At 44.2% G+C, this 27,690-nt stretch overlaps 1 pseudogene; it reads right to left on the bottom strand.

The window, feature by feature from the left end:
• On the bottom strand, positions 1-27,690 carry LOC115207457 (macrophage-stimulating protein receptor-like; annotated as a pseudogene).

Below are 27,690 nucleotides of genomic sequence, written 5' to 3'. Positions count from 1 at the left end.
TACAGTGTGCTGGTGTTTATGACAGGTAAACCTATTATCATCTCTGCAGTGAGAGTATCTCCAGCTCTGCTCAGTGGGAGGCACAGAGGAGAGATCCCAGAAGTCTGTGAAATACTTCAAACCCTTCAGCAATAACCCAAAACACATCTCTCATGAACACCTGTATTCATGGCTACTGTACAGAAACCAGTCATCTGATTGGCTGTGTTAAATCTAATGTTTTACTTTCTTCATGTTGATACAAACGTAGACTTGTGTTTTCTGATTGATGTCACTAAAACAATCCACAAGATAAACACAGTTGGGGATTACACATCTAGTGACTGAAATAAGAGAACTAAGGCTATAGGGTGTCCTGAGATTTCAGTACAGACAACAGTCTGCCAGCGCCAATCATAACCACTTCCTTATGCAGACAAAGTAAACATCCCTCTTATCTCCTTTAAGCATTGTAGTGTGAAACATAGATTGTTGTAACAAAGTTCTGGCGTGTACCTTGGTCTGATGACGTGCAGAATACTGCAGCAAAAGTACTCGTGACAAAGGTTTTTACTGACCTCTAGTGATGGATTCAAAGACTAACAAGCAGTATGAAATGAGGGGCATACTTCAGCTCAGAGTTAAATGGGCAATCCGCAGTTCAAACAACAACAAAGCAGCCACCCCCTACTTGTTTTGGTAAACAGCTGAGAGATGGGGCTGGAGAATTGTAACCACTCTCAAAGCTATGAATACAAGGACTGACCATCCATGATATCAAAAGTATAGTTTTAACCAAGTTTTGTGGCTATACAGTGTTTGTTTAAAATGACATTGTTTACAAACAATGGAGTAAAACAAGCTTATATTTATGGTTCTGATGGGGTGTGACAGTTGAACTGAGTATCAACTAGTATTCCTATTATTATTCTGAAGAGGAAGGGCAATTTAAAGCTTACCCATTAATAAGGATGGCTAACTGAACTATCCTCTCAGAAGTGTGTCCTTGTGAATCTCAAGGGCTGAGTTGACAGGCAGCCCAATTCAGATTTTTCCCGCCGCTAATTCATTTTTGACAATCACATAAGATCTTTTCACATCAGATCTTTTTCAGATCTGATTGGCCAAAAGACCAATTAGTTAGTGAAAAAAATATTAGAATTGGGGTGCCTGTGTAAATGCAGAAAAGTTGACCAGTTTGGTCAGTGGACACATTTCATACCATAAATCAAATGATCATCAACACAAATGACCATCTCGAATACTGTCTACACATGCCGCACAATCCTGATCTTTAGCCCATTATAGTCAAAAGATCTGATCGGTCAAAAGACCAATAGTGACAAAAAGATCAGTGTGTAAACACAGCCATAGCAAAAAAGTGAGCAAAATCTGACTCAAAAATTTGAAATCCATCCTATTAAACATATTAATGTCAAGCTTAAATCATAGTCATTAATTAGCATAACATATCCACATTTCAGACATTTACATTCATTTGTTCATATTTACAGCTGTGCTTCAGACATGGAGAGGGTTCACTTGGTGTCCCATAAATACCATTTCTCCAACTACCTTTAAAAAAACAAACTGCATTAAAAGTGCACAAAAATATGATATAGTGATAATTTGTGTACTCACAAGGTGGGGGAAACTCCATTAAAATTCAGTGTCATTGCTCACACAAGTGGACAAATTTAGTCAATTGTCAATGTTTTATTCCTTCCCAATCCAGTCTCAAGTAACAGAACTGCAAGATTATTTCTGCATACTGCGTGGATAGGAAAAGGAGAAGCCATTCATCAGTGCCCTCTGACCTCTCTCTACTGTCCCTGTCCTGGTCCGGCCAGTTCTGGTCTGGTCCAGTCAGTTCTGATGAGTCCAGTCAGTTGGACATAACGCTGTCTGACTCTGATCCAGAAGAGGCTTCAGCCTCGTCAGCGGAGGCGGTCAGGGCTGGGTAGGGCCGTGGCTGGTCCAGGTTGACGTAGGTCACCTTAAGGCTGATGTAGTGCTCTCCCTCCAGGCAGGACCAGATCTCCAGGACCTCCTGGTCCAGCGTGTGGAAATCAGGCCTGAGCTCCGGCTCCGGGTCCCAGCACTCCATCATGATTGAGTACCTGTAGAGAAACAACAGCAGCCATCAACAACCAAGACAGAGAAGCTGTAGAGCAATGGCAACCGCCGTCAACAACCAAGAGTTCCTAGAAAAACAACAACCGCCGTCAACAATCAAGAGTTTCTAGAAAAACAACAAAAGCCATCAACAACCAAGAGTTCATAGAAAAACAACAACTGCCATCAACAACCAAGCTAATCTGAGATAATTTTTTCAAATTCTTAGCTTACGGGGCAAAAATGAGCCCAGAACCACTTACAGGGCATCAGGGCAGAACTGTGGCTGGGGAAGCCTGCGCCCCTTCAACAGGAATTGAGTGATGTCATAGGGGTCCACTTCAGGATAGGGGCTAGCTCCTCTGGTCAACAGCTCCCACATCAGGACCCCAAATGACCACTGTGAAGACAAGGGGTAACGAGCTAGAGTCAAGACAGATCAAGTATACAGAGTATGCTAACTAAGGCCATGTCCACTCACCACATCTGACTTAGTGGTGAACTTCTGTGTCTGCAGGCTCTCTATGGCCATCCACTTGACTGGCAGCTTGGCCTTCTTGTGGTACTGGATGCTGTAGTACTCTTTGTCAAACACATCTCTGGCCATGCCGAAGTCTGCCACCTTCACCGTGAACGTTTCATCAAGCCTAAAGAGACAATAGATAATAGATGATAATAGACAGATTTTAAAGATGGGACTGCCAGGTCCTGGACTGAGAAATAGTATTTACATTAGTTTCAACTTATAATGTCACATGCACTAGCACAGTGAAATGCCTTTCTTGCCAGCTGCAAACTCAACATTGCAGTAATCAATAGCAATGTAACACTAAAAATAACATAAGGTAGAACAAAAACACAATAAAAATAAGAAGAACACAAGAAAGTAAGTAAGCATAATATAGAGAGGGTCAGTCAGTTCTAGTACCATATTTATAATGTGCAGGGATACTGGCTCGATAGATGTAAATACTGTATGTATAGGGGTATGGTGACTAGTATCAGGATATATGATAAACCAAGTAGCAGCAGCGTATATGATGATTGTATGTGAGTGGGTGGGTTTAGAGTCAGTAGTGAGTGTTTTTGTATGTGTTGGTGTGTCCAAAAGGTATGAGTGACAGGGCTGCCCTTGACTTACATGCAATTCCTAGCTGCCAGGTCTCTGTGTACAAACTTCTTCTGGGCCAGGTACTCCATCCCTTTGGCAACTTGCAGCCCAAAGCCAATCAGGTCTTTCACCGTTGGGTTCTGGAGGAGGAGAGAAAGAGTAGCACAGGAGTCGTTGGTGAGATATCATTAAAACCTCTACAGGATCGGTGGGTCCCCCACGGGACGGTTGAGCTAATGTAGGCTAACGCAATTAGCATGAGGTTGTAAGTAACAAGAACATTTCCCAAAACATAGACATACCTGATATTGGCAGAAAGCTTAAATTCTTGTTCATCTAAATGCACTGTCCAATTTACAGTAGCTATTACAGTGAAAAAAAAACATGCTATTGTTTGAGGAGAGTGCACAGTTATGTACTTGAAAAGTGATTAATCAATTAATTAGGCACATGTGGGCAGTCTTGACATTTTTTTAACAGAAATGCAATGGTTCATTGGATCAGTCTAAAACTTTGCACAAACACTGCTCCCATCTAGTGGCCAAAATCTAAATTGCACCTGGGCTGGATTAATACACTGCTCAAAAAAATAAAGGGAACACTTAAACAACACAATGTAACTCCAAGTCAATCACACTTCTGTGAAATCAAACTGTCCACTTAGGAAGCAACACTGATTGACAATACATTTCACATGCTGTTGTGCAAATGGAATAGACAACAGGTGGAAATTATAGGCAATTAGCAAGACACCCCCAATAAAGGAGTGGTTCTGCAGGTGGTGACCACAGACCACTTCTCAGTTCCTATGCTTCCTGGCTGATGTTTTGGTCACTTTTGAATGCTGGCGGTGCTTTCACTCTAGTGGTAGCATGAGACGGAGTCTACAACCCACACAAGTGGCTCAGGTAGTGCAGCTCATCCAGGATGGCACATCAATGCGAGCTCTGGCAAGAAGGTTTGCTGTGTCTGTCAGCGTAGTGTCCAGAGCATTCAGGCGCTACCAGAAGACAGGCCAGTACATCAGGAGACGTGGAGGAGGCCGTAGGAGGGCAACAACCCAGTAGCAGGACCGCTACCTCTGCCTTTGTGCAAGGAGGAGCAGGAGGAGCACTGCCAGAGCCCTGCAAAATTAACTCCAGCAGGCCACAAATATGCATGTGTCTGCTCAAACGGTCAGAAACAGACTCCATGAGGGTGGTATGAGGGCCCGACGTCCACAGGTGGGGGTTGTGCTTACAGCCCAACACCGTGCAGGACGTTTGGCATTTGCCAGAGAACACCAAGATCGGCAAATTTGCCACTGGCGCCCTGTGCTCTTCACAGATGAAAGCAGGTTCACACTGAGCACATGTGACAGACGTGACAGAGTCTGGAGACGCCATCAACCTGCAACATCCTCCAGCATGACCGGATTGGCGGTGGGTCAGTCATGGTGTGGGGTGGCATTTCTTTGGGGGGCCGCACAGCCCTCCATGTGCTCGCCAGAGGTAGCCTGACTGCCATTAGGTACCGAGATGAGATCCTCAGACCCCTTGTGAGACCATATGCTGGTGCGGTTGGCCCTGGGTTCCTCCTAATGCAAGACAATGCTAGACCTCATGTGGCTGGAGTGTGTCAGCAGTTCCTGCAAGAGGAAGGCATTGATGCTATGGACTGGCCCGCCCGTTCCCCAGACCTGAATCCAATTGAGCACATCTGGGACATCATGTCTCGCTCCATCCACCAACGCCACGTTGCACCACAGACTGTCCAGGAGTTGGCGGATGCTTTAGTCCAGGTCTGGGAGGAGATCCCTCAGGAGACCATCCGCCACCTCATCAGGAGCATGCCCAGGCGTTGTAGGGAGGTCATACAGGCACGTGGAGGCCACACACACTACTGAGCCTCATTTTGACTTGTTTTAAGAACATTACATCAAAGTTGGATCAGCCAGTAGTGTGGTTTTCCGACTTTCATTTTGAGTGTGACTCCAAATCCAGACCTCCATGGGTTGATTATTTTTGTGTGATTTTGTTGTCAGCACATTCAACTATGTAAAGAAAAAAGTATTTAATAAGATTTTTTCATTCATTCAGATCTAGGATGTGTTATTTTAGTGTTCCCTTTATTTTTTTAAGCAGTGTACATTATGGCCATTCTCTTGCATTTCAAAGGTGATAATACAAAAAATCGCATGTTTTTTTCTTTGCATTGTCTTTTACCAGATGTGTTATATATTCTCCTACATTAATTTCACATTTCCACAGACTTCAAAGTGTTTCATTTCACATGGTTACTTCAAGTCCTGAGCTACAGGCAGTATGTCATTTTAGGTGAAAATAAAAAAAGGGGGTGGATACTTAAGAGTTAATAAAACCAAAGCACTTGCAGTAATCTTCAGTACACTGGCGAAAAAGGTTAAGTATCAGTTAAATCTGGTGATTCTGTCTATTTACTTTGACAAAGAAAGGCCCTATAGGCTGACTTACCCTCCTTTCACAGCGTATAAAGTGGCGCAGGTCTCCATATTTCATATAGGGCAGCACCACCAGGGGGAGCCCCTCCTGGGGCAGAATAATGCCCAGCAGGGACAGAACGTTGGTGTGGTGGAACTCCTTCATCAGGATGCCCTCTCTCAGGAACTGCTCCACCTCCTCCAGGGCTGTGATCCCTGAGAGTGAGAAAGAGCGAGAGAGTGCGAGAGAGAGCGCGAGAGAGAGCGCGAGAGAGAGCGTGAAAGAGAGCGCGAGAGAGAGCACGAGAGCATTGTTCTACATGAAACTAGCAGGATATACACTCAGCAAATGACTAGCATAGTTGTTTATCACAAGAGGGCTCAAAATGTAAATAATCAACTTACTGTTCAATGCTTTAACAGCACAGTGGATTAACTGTTCTTGGTTCTTGTTGTCTGTTAGGTAGCCATGGTACACAGTCCCAAAATTACCTGAATAACAACAAAATGACATCAGTGTTTTTTGGGGATATTGCTCTAGTCTAGTTACATACTTGTAAATGAAAAAAATATGAGCATGTGATTGAGTGGAAATAGAAATGGATGGACTCTAATGAATTGAAGCTGACTACCAGAAATATGTTTCTTCTCTCAGTATCTGAGGAGGTTCCGATTAGTTTGGCATGACAATGACAATAGGAGTCGGCAAGACAGCACCAACAAATCTGGGACCGGTCTATCCATACCTTTACCAATGATCTGGTTGTGGTGAATGTTGACCGTGTCGGCTGGGATCAGGACGTCTCTGACCTCCTCCAGGAGGTCAGGTTTCAGGGTGTCCAATGAGATCAGAGGCACGGCCAAGGGGTCAAAGGTGGCAGTGTAGACCAGGCCATGGAAGGTTATCCCTCCTGAGCCTGTCGTCTGGCTCGGCTGGTAGGACAGGTCTGGAGAACAGAGGAAACATTGATGAATGAATATGAATAACAAGATTGATGAATCATAATCAATGATCACATCAAGGGTCTCACCTCGTCTATAGTCACCTGTGGGGGATAGGTCAGGGTTGCTGCTTATTCTTCTGCGGGCGGACATCCTTGCTAAACGAGTCTCTACATTGACTGAAATTTCTAAAATCAACACAATTAATAACATTGTCATATACAGTACCAGTCAAAAGTTTGAACACAGAACACACATGGGTAAAGCGGTATTTGAAAATTCGTCATTGGCGTTGATTGGTTAGAGATGATCCAATCGCTTATGAATTTGTTTTGTACAACACCCCTCATTTTGACTTCCCCCGAAACAACTTCAACGATGGGAGGCTCAGACTGAAGTATGTAGTGAACATAGACCAGCGGAGGAATTCAGTTTGAGTCATCAGGCAAATAGTGTATAGATCCAGTAATATACAGTACCAGTCAAAAGTTTGGACACACCTACTCATTCCAGGGTTTTTCTTTATTTTTAAAAAGTGTTAAACAAATCTAAATATATTTTAGATTTTAGACTCTTCAAAGTAGCTACATTTTGCCTTAATGACAGCTTTGCCCACTCTTGGCATTCTCTCAACCAGCTTCATGAGGTACTGTAGTCACCTGGAAGGCATTTCAATGAACAGGTGTGCCTTATTAAAAATACATTTGTGGAATTTCATTCCTTCCTAATGCATTTGAGCCAATCAGTTGTGTTGTGACAATGTAGGGGTGGTATACAGAAGATAGCCCTATTTGGTAAAAGACCAAGTCCATTATTATGGCAAGAACAGCTCAAATAAGCAAAGAGAAACGACAGTCCATCATTACTTTAAGACATGAAGGTCAGTCAATCTGAAAAATGTCAGTGCAGTCTCAAAAACCAGCAAGCGCTATGATGAAACTGGCTCTCATGAGGACCGCCACAGGAAAGGAATACCCAGCCACAGAAATTGCAGCCCAAATAAATGCTTCACAGTGTTCCAGTAAGAGACAAATCTCAACATCAACTCTTCAGAGGAGACTGGGTGACTCTGGCCTTCATGGTCGAATTGCTGCAAAGAAACCACTAATAAAGGAGAGGCTTGCTTGGTCCAAGAAACCGGAGCAATGGACATTAAACCGGTGGAAATCTGTCCTTTGGTCTGAAGAGTCCAAATTTGAGATTTTTGGTTCCAACTGTCGTGTCTTTGTGAGACACAGAGTAGGTGAACGGATGATCTTCACATGTGTGGTTCCCACCGTGAAGCATGGAGGAGGAGGTGTGATGGTGCTATGCTGGTGACAGTGTCTGTGATTCACAATTAACCAGCATGGCTGCCACAGCATTGTGCAGCAGTATGCCATCCCATCTGGTTTGCGCTTAGTGGGACTATCATTTGTTTTCAATAGGAAAATGACCCAACACACTTCCAGGCTGTGTAAGGGCTATTTGACCAAGAAGGAGAGTGATGGAGTGCTGCATCAGAAGACCTGGCCTCCACAATAACCTGGCCTCAACCCAATTGAGATGGTTTGGGATGAATTGGACTGCAGAGTGAAGGAAAAGCAGCCAACAAGTGCTCAACATATGTAGGAACTCCTTCAAGACCTATGGAAAGCATTCCAGGTGAAGCTGGTTGAGACAATTCCAAGAGTGTGCAAAGATGTCATCAAGGCAAAGGGTGGCTACATTGAAGAATATAAAAAATAAAATATATTTTGATTTGTTTAACACTTTTTTGGTTACTACATGATTCCATATGTGTTCTTTCATAGTTTTGATGTCTTCACTATTATTCTACAATGTAGAAAATAGTAAAAATAAAGAAAAACCCTTAACCTAGTAGGTGTGTCCAAACTTTTGACTGGTACTGTACATACTTCAATCAAAGCAAACAACTTTAGATACCTAGTAGATGTGAGCAAATTGAAGATAACATACTACAAGAGTACAAATGTATGATCTTAATATGAGCCATTTGCTACAGCAGGAAAAATATTCTGCAGCAACAGGAAATGTATGTTGTTATGTGGATTATAACTCATGGAATATTTTTATAGGTTGATACACTTTTCTCAAATCTGAAATTTCAAAGTGGAAATTACAAACTTCAGAAGCCTATTTAAACCTCAAATATACTACAAGTTTAAACTGTCCTACATTGCAGGAAAGTTACCCTGAAACAGGGTTATAAAATTAAGCTCCAATAACGGTACTGGTAGATGAAAGCGAATCCCACGCAATCCCACGGTAATCTCATGGTAGCAAATCCTACGGACAGTAACGGTTCTCACCTTTCTTTTTCCTCCTCACATGTTTCATGGTGATGAAAGCCAGGGCAGCGCCAATGCACAATGCAGCAAAGATCCCCATCACCACACCCACTGTGTTGACAGTGTTGCTGAAGAAGACCACAGTGCCCACCTCATAGGCATGCCCATTCACAGACACCTGGGACAGAAACCAGGATATCACTCAGACCTTTGGATCGTTTTTATATCACTTTACTTTAGTACCAGTTTACTCATGGATTGATGGCTTGCTTTTAACTTGGGATAGGCGTGCCGCTAGCGCCCCACCTCGACTACATCCAGTGAAATTGCAGAACGCGAAATTCAAAATACAAAACATTCATGAAAATGTAGTGTCTTACATTGTTTAAAAGCTTAACTTCTTGATAATCCAGCCGCTTTGTCAGATTTCAAAAAGGCTTTATCTGAGGACAGCGCCCCGCATACAAAAGCATTACATACATTTTCCAATCAAGCAGAGGCATCAAGAAAGTCAGAAATAGCGATAAAATAAATCCCTTACCTTTGAAGATCTTCCTCTGGTTGCAATCACAAGGGTCCCAGCTACATAACAAATGGTCCTTTTGTTCGATAAAGTCCTTCTTTATATCCCAAAAAAGTCTGTTTAGTTGGCGCGCTTGACTCAGTAATCCACCGGTTTCCCTTGTTCAAAATGCATACAAATGAATCCCGAAAGTTACCAATAAACTTTGTCCAAACAAGTCAAACAATGTTTCTAATCGATCCTCAGGTACCCTAATATGTCAATAAACGAAATCATTTAAGACGGAGAATAGTATGTTCATTACCGGAGATAAATAACGAAGTGGGCGCCCTCACCGACACGCAGCACAACACTACAGCCAAAATGGGAGCCACTTAGAAAAACTACAAATTCTAGCTCATTTTTCAAAAAACAAGCCTGAAACTCTTTCTAAAGACTGTTGACATCTACTGGAAACCCTAGGAACTGCATTCTGGGAGGTATTCCATTCATATTCCCACAGACAGCCATTATAATGAGTGGTGAGCTCAACAACAAAAATATTCCCGGATGGATTCTCCTCGGGCTTTCGCCTGCTATATCAGTTCTGTTATACTCACAGACATTATTTTAACAGTTTTGGAAACTTTAGAGTGTTTTCTATCCAATACTACCAATTATATGCATATCCTAGCTTCTGGGCCTGAGTAACAGGCAGTTTACTTTGGGCACCTCATTCATCCAAACTTCTGAATACTGCCCCCTATCCATAAGAAGGTTGTGGGTCAATTCCATTTCAATTCAGTCAAAGTAAACTGAAATTCTAATTCCAATTAATTTAAATGGAATTGACCCAAAACCTGTTTTCTTTCTGACAGCTGTTACTAATGGCCTAGTTTGGTTTACTATAGAGGAGGCATGATAATGGTTAAATAAGGGTTAAGTTCAATTAGGTTAACCATTACAGTAAGTAGAGTAGCTCACCCTGACAGGTGACCCTTCACTGGGGATGATGAGATTCTTGGGGATCCTGCAGGTCAGTTCGTTGTCCAGTACCTGGACACCACAGTCCACACCTCCAATGCTCATTGTAATCTCCATACAGGGACTCACCATGCTCAGCTTGTTGTGCTGCAGAACATGGCAGAGCAAGACTCATTGACTCATTGTGGTACTTATTGGAGTCTTGTTATTATTTACTACAGGGGCCAAAACGGGTTAGTTGTAAGCTGGTTGTAATGATGTAATTTCAACCAATCAGCTTTGTCTGCTGGGACCTAAGAAATTAAGAAATCAACTACTTACACTACTGGTACAACAAGAGTCATGGTCAGATTTACGCAGCAATCAATTGTTCAATTGTAGAATAGAGTTACTGTACTTGATTGACTGACTATGTAGCTGTGTGTATGATTGTGAACGTACATGCAGGGAAACCTCAGTCTGTCCAGGGCTCAGGCTGAGTACGTTGCCTTCGTACTCAAAGGGGGTGATGCTGGCGTCTGGTTGGTATTCGAAGCGCTTCACCACAAGTTTGTTGGCCCCGTCCATGTTGATAGTGATGATGCCCTTGTCGGTCTCATTCCTGGGGAAAACAGGGGCGAAGCACTCCATACGTGTGGGGGTTGCTGTGCCATTGCAGACCTGGGTTACATTCAAAGTGTCAATAACAGTATTCTGGGGATAATTTAATCACATTTCATAGATTTTACCCCCATCTTAGGTTTATGAGGCCCAGAGTTGTTAACCCTAGAGGATAACTTACACGCTGCAGAAGCATCTGTGAGGGGTTGTGGGATTTGTAGCGGATCACAGTGTTGTACGCAGAGTCCAGATTACTGCCTTTTATGATGATTTTGGATCCACTTAATCACACAATTCAACAAATAAAAACAAACAAATACAGACTTGGTGTTAGAGGTCACTTTTGCTGAGTGTACATTGAGGGGAAACCAGCACTATTTGTAGTTTAATCTTTATTATTTTTCAAATAGTTGTGGCAGTTGCTGAAATGAGATCCACAAATGGACACACTCAGCATGTCTATTTCTGTTGGCCAAATCTTCACTTAGATTTACCTAATTGTCTCAAGAGAGGTTGAACATTTCCTGCACAGCATGTTTTCCCTCAGCTAAAAGTGTAGGCACTGCACTGAATGCACTTGCCTTATTACTGGCTGCTCTGTCATTGTTTCTAACACTATGCCTGCTATCAACTCTCTTTTCAACTGTTTTCTACAGTTCTATAAAGCAGCGCATTTGTCAGTCAGCTATGCCCTGAAGCACCCAGATGATGCCAGCTGGCCAGTGAGTATAGTATGGCCTAATCTCTCATGGACAGATTCGGGAAGTGACAACATTGTGAGAATTTTACTTCTGGGTAACAAAGATTAAGGCCTACCTTCTGAAGCTGCAGACTGGCTGTATCACAGTGATCACAGGGTTCTTCTTGTAGTGAAACATCTTGGTAGTAGCCACTTGGGATTTATCAATGAAAACCCTGACAGGCACCTTCTTCACCACTGCCAACCCTTTGGACAGGCAGACTATGGAGGACATGGTCCCAGTACCCTCAGTGACACTGGCAGAGAGAGCGTAACAAATGGGACAAAAACATAATATTATGAACACTAATATACCATAGATACAGACAGACACATACTAAGAAAGATACACATTATTTAGTTCCAATGAGAGACCTGGAGAGAGCAAATTACACAGCAGAAACCAATGAAAACAGAGAGAGGTGGATTCCCATAATTACCTCTTGATGGGGCAGTCCTGGTTTCCTATAGACACAGTCTTTATCATTCCAGCATTCAAGTGAGGCCCTGTCACTGTGACCAAGGTTCCCCCTATTTGAGGCCCGTAGTCAGGAGTGATTTCTGTGATACTTGGCTCCTGGATAGAAAAGTAGACATTGGGATGAATTAAATATATATACAGTTCATTCGGAAAGTTTTCAGACCCCTTGACTTTTTCCACATTTTGTTACGTTACAGCCTTATTCTAAAATTGATAAAATTGTTTTTTTCCTCTCAATCTACACACAATACCCCAAATGAACAGGTTTTTATATTTTTTGGTAAATGTATAAAAGTACAAAACTGAAATATCACATTTACATAAGTATTCAGACCCTTTACTCAGTACTTTCTTGAAGCACCTTTGGAAGCGATTACAGCCTCGAGTCTTCTTGGGTATGATGCTACAAGCTTGGCACACCTGTATTTGTAGAGTTTCTCCCATTCTTCTCTGTAGATCCTCTCAAGCTCTGTCAGGTTGGATGGGGAGCATTGCTGCACAGCTATTTTCAGGTCCCTCCAGAGATGTTCGATCGGGTTCAAGTCTGGGCTCTGGTTGGGCCACTCAAGGACATTCAGAGACTTGTCCCGAAGCCACTCCTGCGTTGTCTTGGCTGTGTGCTTAGGGTCGTTGTCCAGTTGGAAGGTGAACCTTCACCCCAATCTGAGGTCCTGAGCGCTTTGGAGCAGGTTTTCATCAAGGATCTCTCTGTACTTTCCCTTGACCCTGAATAGTATCCCAGTCCCTGCCGCTGAAAAACATCCCCACAGCATGATGCTACCACCACCATGCCTTCACCGTAGGGATGGTGCCAGGTTTCCTCCAGACGTGACGCTTGGCATTCAGGCCAAAGGGTTCAATCTTGGTTTCATCAGACCAGAGAATCTTGTTTCTCATGGTCTGCGAGTCTTTAGGTGCCTTTTGGCAAACTCCAAGCGGGCTGTCATGTGCCTTTTAATGAGGAGTGATTTCCGTCTGGCCACTACCATAAAGGCCTGATTGGTGGAGTGCTGCAGAGATGGTTGTCCTTCTGGAAGTTTCTCCAATCTCCACAGAGGAACTCTAGAGCTCCTTCAGAGTGACCATCAGGTTCTTGGTCACCTCCCTGACCAAGGCTCTTCTCCCCCGATTGCTCAGTTTGGCCGGGCGGCCAGCTCTAGGAAGAGTCTTGGTGGTTCCAAACTTCTTCCATTTAAGAATGATGGAGACCACTGTGTTCTTGGGAACCTTCAATGCTGCAGAAATATTTTGGTACCCTTCCCCAGATCTGTGCCTCGACACAAACCTGTCTCTGAGCTCTATGGACAATTCCTTCAACCTCATGGTTTTTGCTTTGACATGCACTGTCAACTGTGGGACCTTATATTGACAGGTGTGTGCCTTTCCAAATCATGTCCAATCAATTGAGTTTACCACAGGTGGATTCCAATCAATTTTGAGTCTCATAGCAAAGGATTTGAATACTTATGTAAATAAGGTATTTCTGTTTTTCATTTTTAATACATTTGCAAAACCTTCTAAAAACCTGTTTTCACTTTGTCATTATGGGGTATTGTGTGTAGATTGATGACAACTATTTTTTATTTAATCCATTTTAGAATAAAGCTGAAACATAACAAAACGTGGAAAAAGTCAAGGGGTCTGACTACTTTCCGAATGCACTGTATAAACCTGTGTGGAAGCGCAGATTTATACAGTGCATCTCTGGGACCCTCAGGATGACAAATCAGAGCAAGATTACTACATTATTTATCTTCAGAGGTGAATGTATCAAACCAGTTGCGGTGATAAAAGTATTTTGTTGTTGTGCACTCTCCTCAAACAATAGCATGGATTTTTTTCACTGTAATAGCTACTGTAAATTGGACAGTGCAATTAGATTAATAATAATTGAAGCTTTCTGCCCATATAAGACATGTCTATGTCCTGGGAAATGTTCTTGTTACTTACAACGTCATGCTAATCACATTAGCGCACGTAAGCTCAACTGTCCCGGAGGAGGGACGCCGATCCCGTAGAATTGAATGTTCTTTTATCTGTTTTTTTATCTGTTTTTATTGCTATCTTAAATTACCTGGGGTGGCAGAGAGTTACATGTACTAATTTTTTTAATTTAACCTTTATTTAACTCATGGCTTTATTTAATAATGTGTGTTTCCCAGCCTCTGTTCTGGAACTGGAGACTGTGAAGAGACCTCTGGCTGCATGTCTTGTGTGGTACTGATGAGTGTCCTAACTGTGTGCCAACTGCTTGAACAGACAGTTCAGTACCTTTAACACATCAACACCTCACACAAAGACCAGTAGTGATGCCGTCAATCTCTCCTCAACTTTGAGCCAGGAGAGTTCGACATGCATACCACTGACATTCACCCTCCATGTACATCTAAGTGAAATATGTGCTGTTCTGATCTGGACCAACTGCATGTCCTTCTTTGATGCACATGACCACACAACTGGGCAGTAGTCCATGTGCGACAAAACGAGGGCCTGTAGGACCTGCCTGGTTGATTTAGTTGTCAAGAAAGCAGAGCATTGCCTTATCATGGACAGACCTCTCCCATTTTAGCAACCATTGAATCTATATGTTTTGACCATGACATCTTGCTTTCTAGGGTTACACCCAGCAGTTTAATCTACTCAACTTGCTCAATCCCCACATTATTCAATAATAGATCTAGATGAGATTTAGGTTTGAGTGAGTGATTTGTCCCAAAGATGATGCTTTTAGCTTTTGAGATATTTACCACCAGCCTATTGCTAGATACTTATTCTAAAACTGACTGAAGTTCTATGTTAAGGGTGTCAGTTATTTCTGGATTTACATCCTCTGCCTTATCATGGATTGATAATGGATTATCATGGATTGAGAGTTAATAGAACACAGAGGGTTTTATTTAATGGAAGCCTCTCTAATGCAAATTCAGTTTTTACTGTGTCAACAATAAAATAAATGTAATCCTCCTCACCACAAAAGTGAACCCTATCATTTGGGCCTGGCCTTCAACTGAGTAGCATCCCTCCACCTTCCCCTCATGCACTGCCACAGTGATGTTGAGATCCTGGGATGGACCCGGAACCTTAGGGTGAATGCTACACACCAGCCTAGGAAGGGTCAGCGAGAAAGATCAGTGATGCCTTTAGCCTCAGCATAAAATTGTTTCACAGAGCTGATTTGGGTTGAGTTTATATGTCTCTATGCATTCTGTCTGTCTGTGTGTGTTACTCACTGTGTACTATTGCTCTTCTCTGACAGCACAGTGCAGGGAGTCTCTCCCACTCGCACCAGGTGGGTCTCCTCGCTGATGATGGCTGGTCGTAGAGGAGACTGTAGCTCCCAGCCACACAGCCTCAGCTCTGTCTCACCATCAGGGGGAGCCGTCTTTGGGGAAAACTGGATCCCCAATACAATACCATCAGAAAGACTCCTCAAATGCTTAACTACAGTGCCTTCAGAAAGTATTCATACCCTTGACTTATTACACATTTTGTTGTGTTACAGCCTGAATTCAAAATGGATTAAATGTACAATTGTTTTCTCACCCATCATCTACACACAATACCCCATAATGGCAAAGTTAAAACATGTTTTTAGAAATGTTTGCATTTATTGAACATGGAATACAGAAATATCTATTTTATTAACTAGGTATTCACACCCTTTAGTCAATACATGTTAGAATCACCTTTGGCAGTGATTACACCAGTGAGCCTTTCTGGGTAAGTCTCTCAAGCCGTCATTTTGAAGTGACTCAAATCCTATTGATTTGCATATCTGATTTGAATCTGTTCTTTTTCCTGCACCCTGAACAGCCAAAAAGCACATGGAATAAGATATTTCAAGCCACATTTCAAACCACCTTCGTAGGTGGTTTACATAAATGAAGACACAAATCTGATTCCTGGCTATGTTTCTTGTGTCTGAACATTCAAATCTGATTTATTTGCCCTCAAGTGGGATTTAGACTGTTATTCAGCAGATCGCATTGCTTGCTAGCTACTCTGTTGCTAGTTTGACAACAACATGTGGTAGCTAACTAGCTTGTTAATTGTTTACAAACAAATGAGTGAATGTGCTAGAAAGCTAAACAGCTACCTAGCTAGCTAGTTGGCTGCTGTGGCTAGCCAGAAAGGACTTGTTTTGAAAGTTGGATCATGTTATCCTTTAAGGCTTTAAAAGTGTTCTTTCTGAAGGCTGATTTTGAACAATCAAAGCAACTGAGAAATGACCATAGCAGGCAATATTGTCACCTTAGCATGCTACATAACTTCTGAGTGATAGGAAGCACAAGCACTACCACCAATCAGCCTACACAACTGCATACACACACGTCATTACTATGGCAACTAGCGTAGCCTTGTGTGCAAATGACTGCTGTCTGAACACACACAAATCTGATTTGGTCCCTTTTAACTTGCTGTTTGAACAGTTAGTAGTCCAAAACAGGTTTGAAAAACAAAACTGATTTGAGCATTAAGGCCTGTAGTGTGAACAAGGCTTAAGAGCTTTGCAAACCTGGATTGTACAATATTTACACATTATTATTAAAAAAATTCTTCAAGCTCTGTCAAGTTGGTTGTTGATCATTGCTAGACAGCCATTTTCAAGCCAATTTAAGTCAAAACTATAACTAGGACACTCAGGAACATTCAATGTCGTCTTGGTAAGCAACTCCAGTGTATACAGTATTTGGCTATTTATCTCCCAGTGTCTGTTGGAAAGCAGACTGTAGCAGGTTTCCCGTAGGATTTTGCCTGTGCTTAGCTCTATTCTGTTTCTTTTTATCCTAACAACTCCCTAGTCTTTGCAGATGACAAGCATACCCATAACATACTGCAGCCACCACCATGCTTGAAAATATGAAGGGTGGTACTCGGTGATGTGTTGTGTTGGATTTGCCCCAAAAATAACACTTTGTATTCAGGAAATAAAGTTCATTTCTATGCTACATTCTTTGCAGTTTTACTTTTGTGCCTTATTGCAAACAGGATGCATGTTTTGGAAAAAAATGTATTCTGTACAGGCTTCCTTCTTTTCACTCTGTCATTTAGGTTAGTATTGTGGAGTAACTACAATGTTGTTCATCCATCCTCAGTTCTCTCCTATCACAGCCATTTAACTCTGTAACTGTTTTAAAGTCACCATTGGCCTCATGGTGAAATCCCTGTGTGGTTTCCTTCCTCTCCGGCAACTGAGTTAGGAATATCTTTGTATCTTTGTAGTGACTGTGTGTATTGATATACAATGCAAAGGGTAATTAATAACTTCACTATGGTCAAAGGGATATTCAATCTCTACTTATTTTTTTTACCCATAAACAGGTGCCCTTTTTGTGAGGCATTGGAAAACCACCTCCCTGGTTTTTGAATCTGTGTTTGAAATTCACTGATTGACTGAGGGACCTTACAGATACTGTAATTATATGTGTGTTATATGTGTGCGGTACAGAGCTGCGGTAATCATTCAAAAATCCTGATAAACACTTTTATTGCACACAAAGTGAGCCCATGCAACTTATTGTGACTTGTTAAGCAAATTATTACTCCTGAACATATTTAGGCTTGCCATAACAAAGGGATTGAATACTTATTGATTTCAGCTGTTCGTGTCACTAATTTGTAAACATTTATAAAAATATAATTCCACTTTGACATTATGGGGTATTGTGTGTAGGCCAATTACACAAAATTTCAGGCTGTAACACAACAAAATGTGAAAAAAAGTCAAGACGTGTGAATACTTTCTGAAGGCACTGTTTCAATATCCTATTGATAATGTCTTGGTTTCTTCGACCTACGTGTTTGGTGGTCCTGGTTCGGACATTTATGATCAGATGAAAAGACAAGACAAGACCCTCCCTCTACTGAGTCGTCTTCTCTTCCACTCCCTACTTCAGCCCCCAGCAGTCTTACCTTAGTGATGACGGGAGGACAGGACTCACTCTTCCACTGTATGAGGCACTCCTCCTGCCTGGAGCACACCCCCGAACACCAGCCACACCCTATGAACCTGGGCGCCATCAGACACGTGGAGCAGGTCAGGAAGTGTTTACATCCTGGTCCTTTAGGAGACACACTGAACATCTGGCACAGAGAAAGAGAAAAGAGAGAGCGCAAAAGAGAAAAGAGAGAAAGACAAAGACAGAGACAGAGAGCGAGAGAGAGAGAGAATGAGAGAGAGAAAAGAAAGAGTCACACTGCCAAAATAAGTCACAAGTAAAAAACAAGTGAATACCAGTAAGTATTTATGATTGAATTGAAAAGGCACCTTATTTCCAACCACAAAGAGCAAGGACTCGTTAGATTGCACAGCAGCTTTCCTGGACACCTCAGTGTCCTCTCCCAGAGAATAGTTGGCAAAGATGATGGGATTTGACCTCCTCAGGATGAGCTACAACAGTCAAAGTCACTAAAGTTATATCATTAAGTCATGGCAGACCTATGAAAGGAATGGACTTGTGATATGTTCTACTTAGGTTGGTTACAATGCTGAGAGAGCTAATGATTGCCGTTGGAGAACACTGATTATATAATATTTACACTTGAGAAAAGACAGTCATGCATATGGTAAAACTTTGAAATATAACTCCATCTACCCCCACTTTCACTGTCTGCATTCATGAAGTAGACTGTCATTTCATATTCTCCCACCAGATGTCTCAGTGAGTGTACTGTACTGTACCACAAACACACACACACACACCTGCAACAGCCTGCCGTCCTTGGTGCCAATGTGTGCCACAGTGTTGTTCCCGATGATGGTGACCAGTACTGAGGTGAGCAGGATGTTGTTCATGTACCTGTTGAAGAGGTCCAACCTGTAGTATGGCTTAGACACCAGGGTGGACTTGGCCATGCATGTAACGTTGTTGTCGGAGCTCTGCAGACACACATAGAGATTACTCATACTGACTGACTATTCAAACATGACTGGTCATTTCACACCTTTTCCATTTTCCTTTTTAGATGAGGTTTATTACGTTGGTGAATCCTATGGTTTATTTTACTTTACATACAGTGAGCTCCAAAATTATTGGGACAGTGACAATTTATTTGTTGTTTTGGCACTGTACTCCAGAAATTTTGATTTGAAACAATACAATGACTATGATGTTATTGTGTAGACTGTCAGCTTTAATTTGAGGGTATTGTCATCCAGAAATTACAGCACTTTTTGTACATAGTCTCCCCCCATTTTAGTGGATCTAAAGTACTGGGACAAATCCACTTATATGTGTATTAAAGTAGTACAAAGTTAAGCATGAGGTCCCATATTCATAGCATGCAATGATTACATCAGGCTTGTGACTCTACAAATTGGTTGGATGCATTTGCTGTTTGTTTTGGTTGTTTTTCTGATTATTTTGTGCCCCACCACCACACACACCCCACCACCACACCACCACACACACCCCACCACCACACACACACACCCCACCACCACACACACACACACAGCACCATCACACACACACACACACACACACACCACAAACACCACACACACCACCACAAACACCGCACCACCACACACACACACGCACCCCACCACCACACACCCCACCACCACCACCACACACACACCCCACCACCACACCACACACACACCCCACCACCACACACACCACCACAAACACCGCACCACCACACACACACACGCACCCCACCACCACACCCCCCACCACACACACACACCCCCCACCACCACACACACACACACCCCACCCCCACACCACCACAAACACCGCACACACACACCCCACCACCCCACCACCACACACACACACACCGCACCATCACACACACACACACACACACACCACAAACACCGCACCACCACACACACCACCACAAACACCGCACCACCACACACACACACGCACCCCACCACCACACACCCCACCACCACCACCACACACACACCCCACCACCACACCACACACACCACCACAAACACCGCACCACCACACACACACACGCACCCCACCACCACACCCCCCACCACACACACACACCCCCCACCACCACACACACACACACCCCACCCCCACACACACCACACCACCACAAACACCGCACCACCACACACACACACACGCACCCCACCACCACACACCCCACCACACACACACACCCCACCACCACACACAAACCCCCACCACCACACACACCCGCCCCACCACCACACACACCACCACCACACACACCCCACCACCACCCACACCCCACCACCACCCACACACACCACCACCCCACCCCCACACACACACCCCACCCCCACACACCCCACCACACACACACACCCCCCACCACCACACACACACACACACCCCACCACCCCACCACCACACACACACACACCGCACCATCACACACACACACACACACACACACACACACACACACACACACACACACACACACCACAAACACCGCACCACCACAAACACACACGCACCCCACCACCACACACCCCACCACCACCACCACACACACACCCCACCACCACACCACACACCACCACAAACACCGCACCACCACACACACACACGCACCCCACCACCACACCCCCCACCACACACACACACCCCCCACCACCACACACACACACACCCCACCCCCACACACACCACACCACCACAAACACCGCACCACCACACACACGCACCCCACCACCACACACCCCACCACACACACACACCCCACCACCACACACAAACCCCACCACCACACACACACCCCCACCACACACACACACCCGCCCCACCACCACACACACCCGCCCCACCACCACACACACCACCACCACACACACCCCACCACCACCCACACCCCACCACCACCCACACACACCACCACCCCACCCCCACACACACACCCCACCCCCACACACCCCACCACACACCCCACACACACACACCCCCCACCACCACACACACACACCCCACCACCACACACACCCCACCACCACCACACACCCCACCACCACCACACACACACACACCCCCCACCACCACACCCCCCCACCACCACACACACTCCCCACCACCACCCAGCAGAACATAAATAAAGCTACTCCAACACAGCACAATTATCTAACCTGTCCTGACATGCCTCTTTACTGTTCCTTTAAGTGTCTTCTACGCACATCTTTATCTGATCTTCCATGTTCCTACAACTCAACTATAATCAGTTGAGATGTTTAACACTGACAATATGGCTGGCAGTACACTTCTCTAACAGTGTATTTTATTATTGAGTTGTAAACAACAATGACAGTAATAACTCATGACATCATCTGCTTAAACACTTCCGAGATGGAATTAAGTTGAGTAACCCTTCTTATAAACAGTAACCCATCTTATAACCGGTATCCCTTCTTATAAACAGTAACCCATCTTATAACCGGTATCCCTTCTTATAAACAGTAACCCTTCCTATAAACAGTAACCCTTCCTATAAACAGTAACCCTTCCTATAAACAGTATCCCTTCTTATAAACAGTATCCCTTCCTATAAACAGTAACCCTTCCTATAAACAGTAACCCTTCCTATAAACAGTAACCCTTCCTATAAACAGTATCCCTTCCTATAAACAGTAACCCTTCTTATAAACAGTAACCCTTCCTATAAACAGTAACCCTTCCTATAAACAGTAACCCTTCCTATAAACAGTAACCCTTCCTATAAACAGTAACCCGTCTTATAAACAGTAACCCTTCCTATAAACAGTAACCCTTCCTATAAACAGTAACCCTTCCTATAAACAGTAACCCTTCCTATAAACAGTAACCCTTCCTATAAACAGTAACCCTTCCTATAAACAGTAACCCGTCTTATAAACAGTAACCCTTCCTATAAACAGTAACCCGTCTTATAAACAGTAACCCTTCCTATAAACAGTAACCCTTCTTATAAACAGTATCCCTTCCTATAAACAGTAACCCTTCCTATAAACAGTAACCCTTCCTATAAACAGTATCCCTTCCTATAAACAGTAACCCTTCCTATAAACAGTAACCCTTCCTATAAACAGTAACCCTTCCTATAAACAGTAACCCGTCTTATAAACAGTAACCCTTCCTATAAACAGTATCCCTTCTTATAAACAGTAACCCTTCCTATAAACAGTATCCCTTCTTATAAACAGTAACCCTTCCTATAAACAGTATCCCTTCTTATAAACAGTATCCCTTCCTATAAACAGTAACCCTTCCTATAAACAGTAACCCTTCCTATAAACAGTAACCCTTCCTATAAACAGTAACCCTTCCTATAAACAGTAACCCTTCCTATAAACAGTAACCCTTCCTATAAACAGTAACCCTTCCTATAAACAGTAACCCTTCCTATAAACAGTAACCCGTCTAATAAACAGTAACCCTTCCTATAAACAGTATCCCTTCTTATAAACAGTAACCCTTCTTATAAACAGTAACCCTTCCTATAAACAGTAACCCTTCCTATAAACAGTAACCCTTCCTATAAACAGTAACCCTTCCTATAAACAGTAACCCTTCCTATAAACAGTAACCCGTCTTATAAACAGTAACACACGCTGCTCTCTCTCTCTCTAATATAGAACACGTAGGAGTCAGGCACAGGGATACACTCCCTCCCCTTCACATTCCGTCATTTTTATCAACTCCATTTATAACCTCGGAGTTGGCACACCGTCCCTGCAGGTGTCCGTATGGTTCTATGAGCTCAAAAAAGGTCTAATGTTTGAAAGTCACAGTGATAAGGCCACACCTTGATAGCAGATATCGCACAGCCAACCACCATTGTTTAAAATGAATGCATTTTGTTGAGATCTATTCTTCCAACTATACATACACTACATTTCCTATCCTCATTCATCTTCTTCAGTTAGAATTCATGTCATAACCTGGTCACAGTCATAATAATAATTCAATCATTTTAAACATTTGTTTGGATCAAATACAAGATGTGCGTCGTACAATATGTAAAGTCTACCCTAAGCTTACATAGTTAAGATTTCAGGAACAAAGGTACTGTAGCAGGGCTTTCATGTATAGAACTCAGGCTGTATCAACAGTTCCCACCCTTTCAGCATGGTAAGGTATTAGTCATGATTGTAACTCAACAGAGCAGAACAACAGTGTGGCAATACACTGGTGGGATCTGACTCATTCACCCATCCCTCCCTCTCTCCCTGTTCTCACACACCCGACTTCCTCCGCTCACAGCACTGGTACTTGTAATGGACAATGCAATAGAAATAACCAACCTTTATGTTACTCCAATGACATAATTATGATTCAGGAGTGTTGAATATCAATAAAACAAGTATATCTTCCTGTCTACTATCAGGCTTCACCGACTACCCAACAGAAGCCCTGGCAGAGCAGAGCAGAACAGAGCGGAGCTGAGCTGAGTAGAGCGGAGCGGAGCAGAACAGAGTGGAGCAGAACAGAGTGGAGCAGAACAGAGTGGAGCAGAACAGAGCGGAGAGGAGCAGAACAGAGCGGAGCAGAACAGAGCAGAGTGGAGCAGAACAGAGCAGAGTGGAGCAGAACGGAGCGGAGCAGAACAGAGTGGAGCGGAGCAGAACAGAGTGGAGCAGAACAGAGTGGAGCAGAACAGAGCGGAGAGGAGCAGAACAGAGTGGAGCAGAACAGAGCGGAGAGGAGCAGAACAGAGTGGAGCAGAACAGAGCGGAACAGAACGGAGCGGAGCAGAGCGGAGCAGAGCGGAGCAGAACAGAGCGGAGCAGAACAGAGCGGAGCAGAACGGAGCGGAGCAGAGCGGAGCGGAGAGGAGCAGAACAGAGCAGAGGAGCGGAGCAGAACGGAGCAGAACGGAGCGGAGAGGAGTAGAACAGAGCAGAGTGGAGCGGAGCAGAACGGAGTGGAGCAGAACGGAGAGGAGCAGAACAGAGCGGAGCAGAACGGAGCGGAGCAGAGCAGAGCGGAGAGGAGCAGAACAGAGCAGAGTGGAGCGGAGCAGAACGGAGCGGAGCAGAACGGAGCGGAGCAGAACGGAGCGGAGCAGAACAGAGCGGAGAGGAGCAGAACAGAGCAGAGTGGAGCAGAACAGAGCGGAGCAGAACGGAGCGGAGAGGAGCAGAACAGAGCAGAGTGGAGCAGAACAGAGCAGAGCGGAGCAGAACGGAGCGGAGCAGAGCTGAGTGGAGCAGAACAGAGTGGAGCGGAGCAGAACGGAGCGGAGCAGAACAGAGCGGAGCGGAGCAGAACGGAGCGGAGCAGAACAGAGCGGAGCAGAACAGAGCGGAGCAGAACAGAGCGGAGCAGAACAGAGCGGAGCAGAGCTGAGTGGAGCAGAGCGGAGTTGAGTAGGCCTGTCACTGACCTCATGAGGGCAGCTCTCACAGAGCTGGAAGTGGCAGAGCCCCCTGGAGAGCTGCTCTGTGCTAGACCTGCAGCAGTCCTCCGCTCCCCGGTCGATGGCCCTGTTCACGTTGGGCATGGGGAAGGCACACATGGCTGAGTTACTGTAGGGCCTCCCAGAACCATCTGTCACTGCAAACACTCCATAGAGGATGTCATCCTTCTCCCCCACCCCCAGCTCCTCTGCCAGCTCCTTCCCTGCCCTGCTGAAGTGGGCCGCCTGCAGCCCATTATACACCACGTCCTGGAAAATATTGTTCCCCCCCCCTCCTCCTCCGCCTGCGTTTGGGCTCGAAGCGACACTCCAGCACCACCTCACGGTACAGCCACGCTTCCGTGTCCTTCACCGGGAGACGGCCCAACCGCGTCTGATATGAGTCCAGGAAGTTCTCCCTCTGGACAGACAGGAAGTAGACATAGTCCTGTGTGGAGAAGCTGTAGATGTAGTCGATCCGGTAGGAGTTCTGTAGTTTAGGGAGCACAGTCAGACCCTGCATGACCATCTCAAAGCCATCCAGGGTCGACAGTGGCCGGCGCACCGATAAGGACGGTCTGCCGTACCTCTGTGCCACACGCTCATTGAGTGTAGCCGCTACAAAGAAGTAGGCTGTGTAGCCTTGCTCCACGATGATGACCTCAGTGCCCAGGGGGCTGGCCAGGCAGTCAGGGCAAAGGGACGGAGAGTTAGCATCCTTCCTGAAGAGACATTCAGATTTAGGTGGGGTATCATTAGAGCTAAGTTCATGTAAGTGACAGACCCCATGCTGAGAGCTCCCACAGGAGTACAGAGAGTTAAGATAAGGTGATGGGTCCAAGAGCAGGACCTCATTGTCCGTGTCTACTGAGTCCTCAAGATCGGCCTCGATGTCACACAGGCTACAGGTCTGACACTCCGGGCTGCCCACAGGGCCTGTCCTCAGCTCCCATAACTTACTGAGCTCTCCACTCACTGCCTCAATCACATTCTGAGAAGCCACATAAACCTCAGGCATGTACAGGTTGACCACTATGTTCTGGATGGGTTTGGCTGTCTGGAAGTGGGGTATTGAGTAGTTAAAGGTGAAATCCACCTCCTTGCGAGGGGTCCTGGGACAGTTGTCCAGTCCTGAGGCTTTGAGGGTCTGTATCCATATGCATGTCACCAGGAAGGTGGCCCAGGGGACCATCTCCACTGCTACTGCCTGTTACCTACAGCCACGAGAACATCTCCTCTCCTCCTGAACATTCTGGTGATCAGCAGGAGCTATGTGAAGAGAGCGAGAGAGAGAGAAAGAGAGAGAGAGAGAGAAAGAGAGAACTGAGTGGAGAATGTAGATGAACTAGAAGGAATGTATAATAACTCTAACCCATTTAAAACAGAGAACTAGTGGGTTGATGTACTAATCTTGTAAAAAGGGGGGGATGAGAAAAAATATCTCCTAAGTGCCATGTTTACTCTGCTAGTCTGATTTGTATGTCCAGAATGAGTCAGTTTTGTTTACTCTGCTCATGTTTTTAAAGAGAGAAGATAGTATGGGTATTATTGGGGGATGGGAAGGTTTGCTGATACAATCTGTGGTTGAGGGAGTGGCATTTTGTGCTAAAACCATAAACATGATTTCATATTTATCCAAAAGCATTGGTATGCATAACGTAAGTGTTTGAGTAGCAGTCCAGACTGAGTCATTAGAGTTCCACTCTATGGAAAACACCAAAGTGGGTCAAGAATCTACATTGGACAAGACAAAACATGCTCCCTGTTGACGTAACTGTGGAAATGTACTGTTTGCATTTCAGTCTCTCTTTCATCAAATGAACAAAAACAATAGCTAAATCACTTGGTGTAACCCAATTTCATCTGTTTCATTACAGTGTCTGACAGATGTATGATAATAAAGTGTTTGTAGAACCATGGTCACATGAGTTAGATGTCAGAATGAAAGATGAAAGTGGTGACGTTTCAGTAACTTCATGTAATATAGCACCTCCACCAAAATGCTGTCTGAATATAAAATAGGCCTACACTGCAGAATAAAACACAATTCAGCCTCTAATCACAACATTTATGTGTGGTCTATAACCGTTGATTATGACCTGCAGGCTCCCGAGTGGCGCAGTGGTCTAAAGCACTCCATCTCAGTGCTGGAGGTGCCCTGGTTCGATCCCTGGCTGTATCAAAACCGGTTGTGATCGGGAGTACCATAGACCGGTGCACAATTGGGTTAGGGGAGGGTTTGCCCGGGGTAGGCCGTCATTATGAATTTGTTCATAACTGACTTACCGAGTTAAATAAAGGTAAAAATATATATATATACTACAATGAATGTTATAGATATGTTGATTATTGACAGAATTGTGTTTATGATAGCAGCGGATAGGCTAATACTTCATACTTTTTAAGATAACTGGAAGATGAAGAAAGAAGACGACAAACAATTGGATGAAAAATCCTCGGAATGTTTTGGTATCAGAAAAAGAGCGGAATACTAGAATGCAACCGACATGCACACTTATTGATAAGAAAGAATTTATGAATGCACTGAATTAGTGTAAAGTAATATGCCAGCCAGATTGCCAGGTACATACCTGAGTGCGTATAATGCCGTGTCTCCGGTTAACTAAAGTCTTGATTCCCAGACACAACACTGGCTGTCTTTGATGTTGTCTGTGGCACTAGGCTACATTCGGTCCAGTTCTGTGCGCTTGTTGATGAATGGAGCAATCTCAGAAACTCTATGTGAACTTTCTGTATGGTCCTGGGAGAAGACGCACACCTGGAGCACGATTCCGCATATATTCCTCATGCCCCGCCTACGGCAAGGAAGTACGCACTGGTTTTGATTGCACAATCTCTTTTTTTTCTGTCCTATGCAATATCAAATATTGCTTTTTTTCTCTCTTGAGATTGTCATCTGAAGTCACTTGAAGGAAAGCAATTTTCACACTCACGCATGAAAGCAAGCGATCACACACTCACTCGGGGTTGTAAGGGGTACAAGAGAGGAGACCCAAGCATTCTTGACAAATGGAATGCCGCTGTGGGATACGCCTCCCTGTAAACAGTTGCCAAATATGCATTGCTATCAGATACATCTCAAACACATCCCATACCAGGAAAGAATGCAATCTCAAGGGAAAAATATATTATCCTTTACACAT

The sequence above is a fragment of the Salmo trutta genome, chromosome 14 (assembly GCF_901001165.1).
Source record: "Salmo trutta chromosome 14, fSalTru1.1, whole genome shotgun sequence".
NCBI classification, from domain to species: domain Eukaryota; kingdom Metazoa; phylum Chordata; class Actinopteri; order Salmoniformes; family Salmonidae; genus Salmo; species Salmo trutta.
The sequence above is the reverse complement of the archived record's forward strand: the minus strand, read 5'-3'. Positions and strand labels throughout refer to the sequence as shown.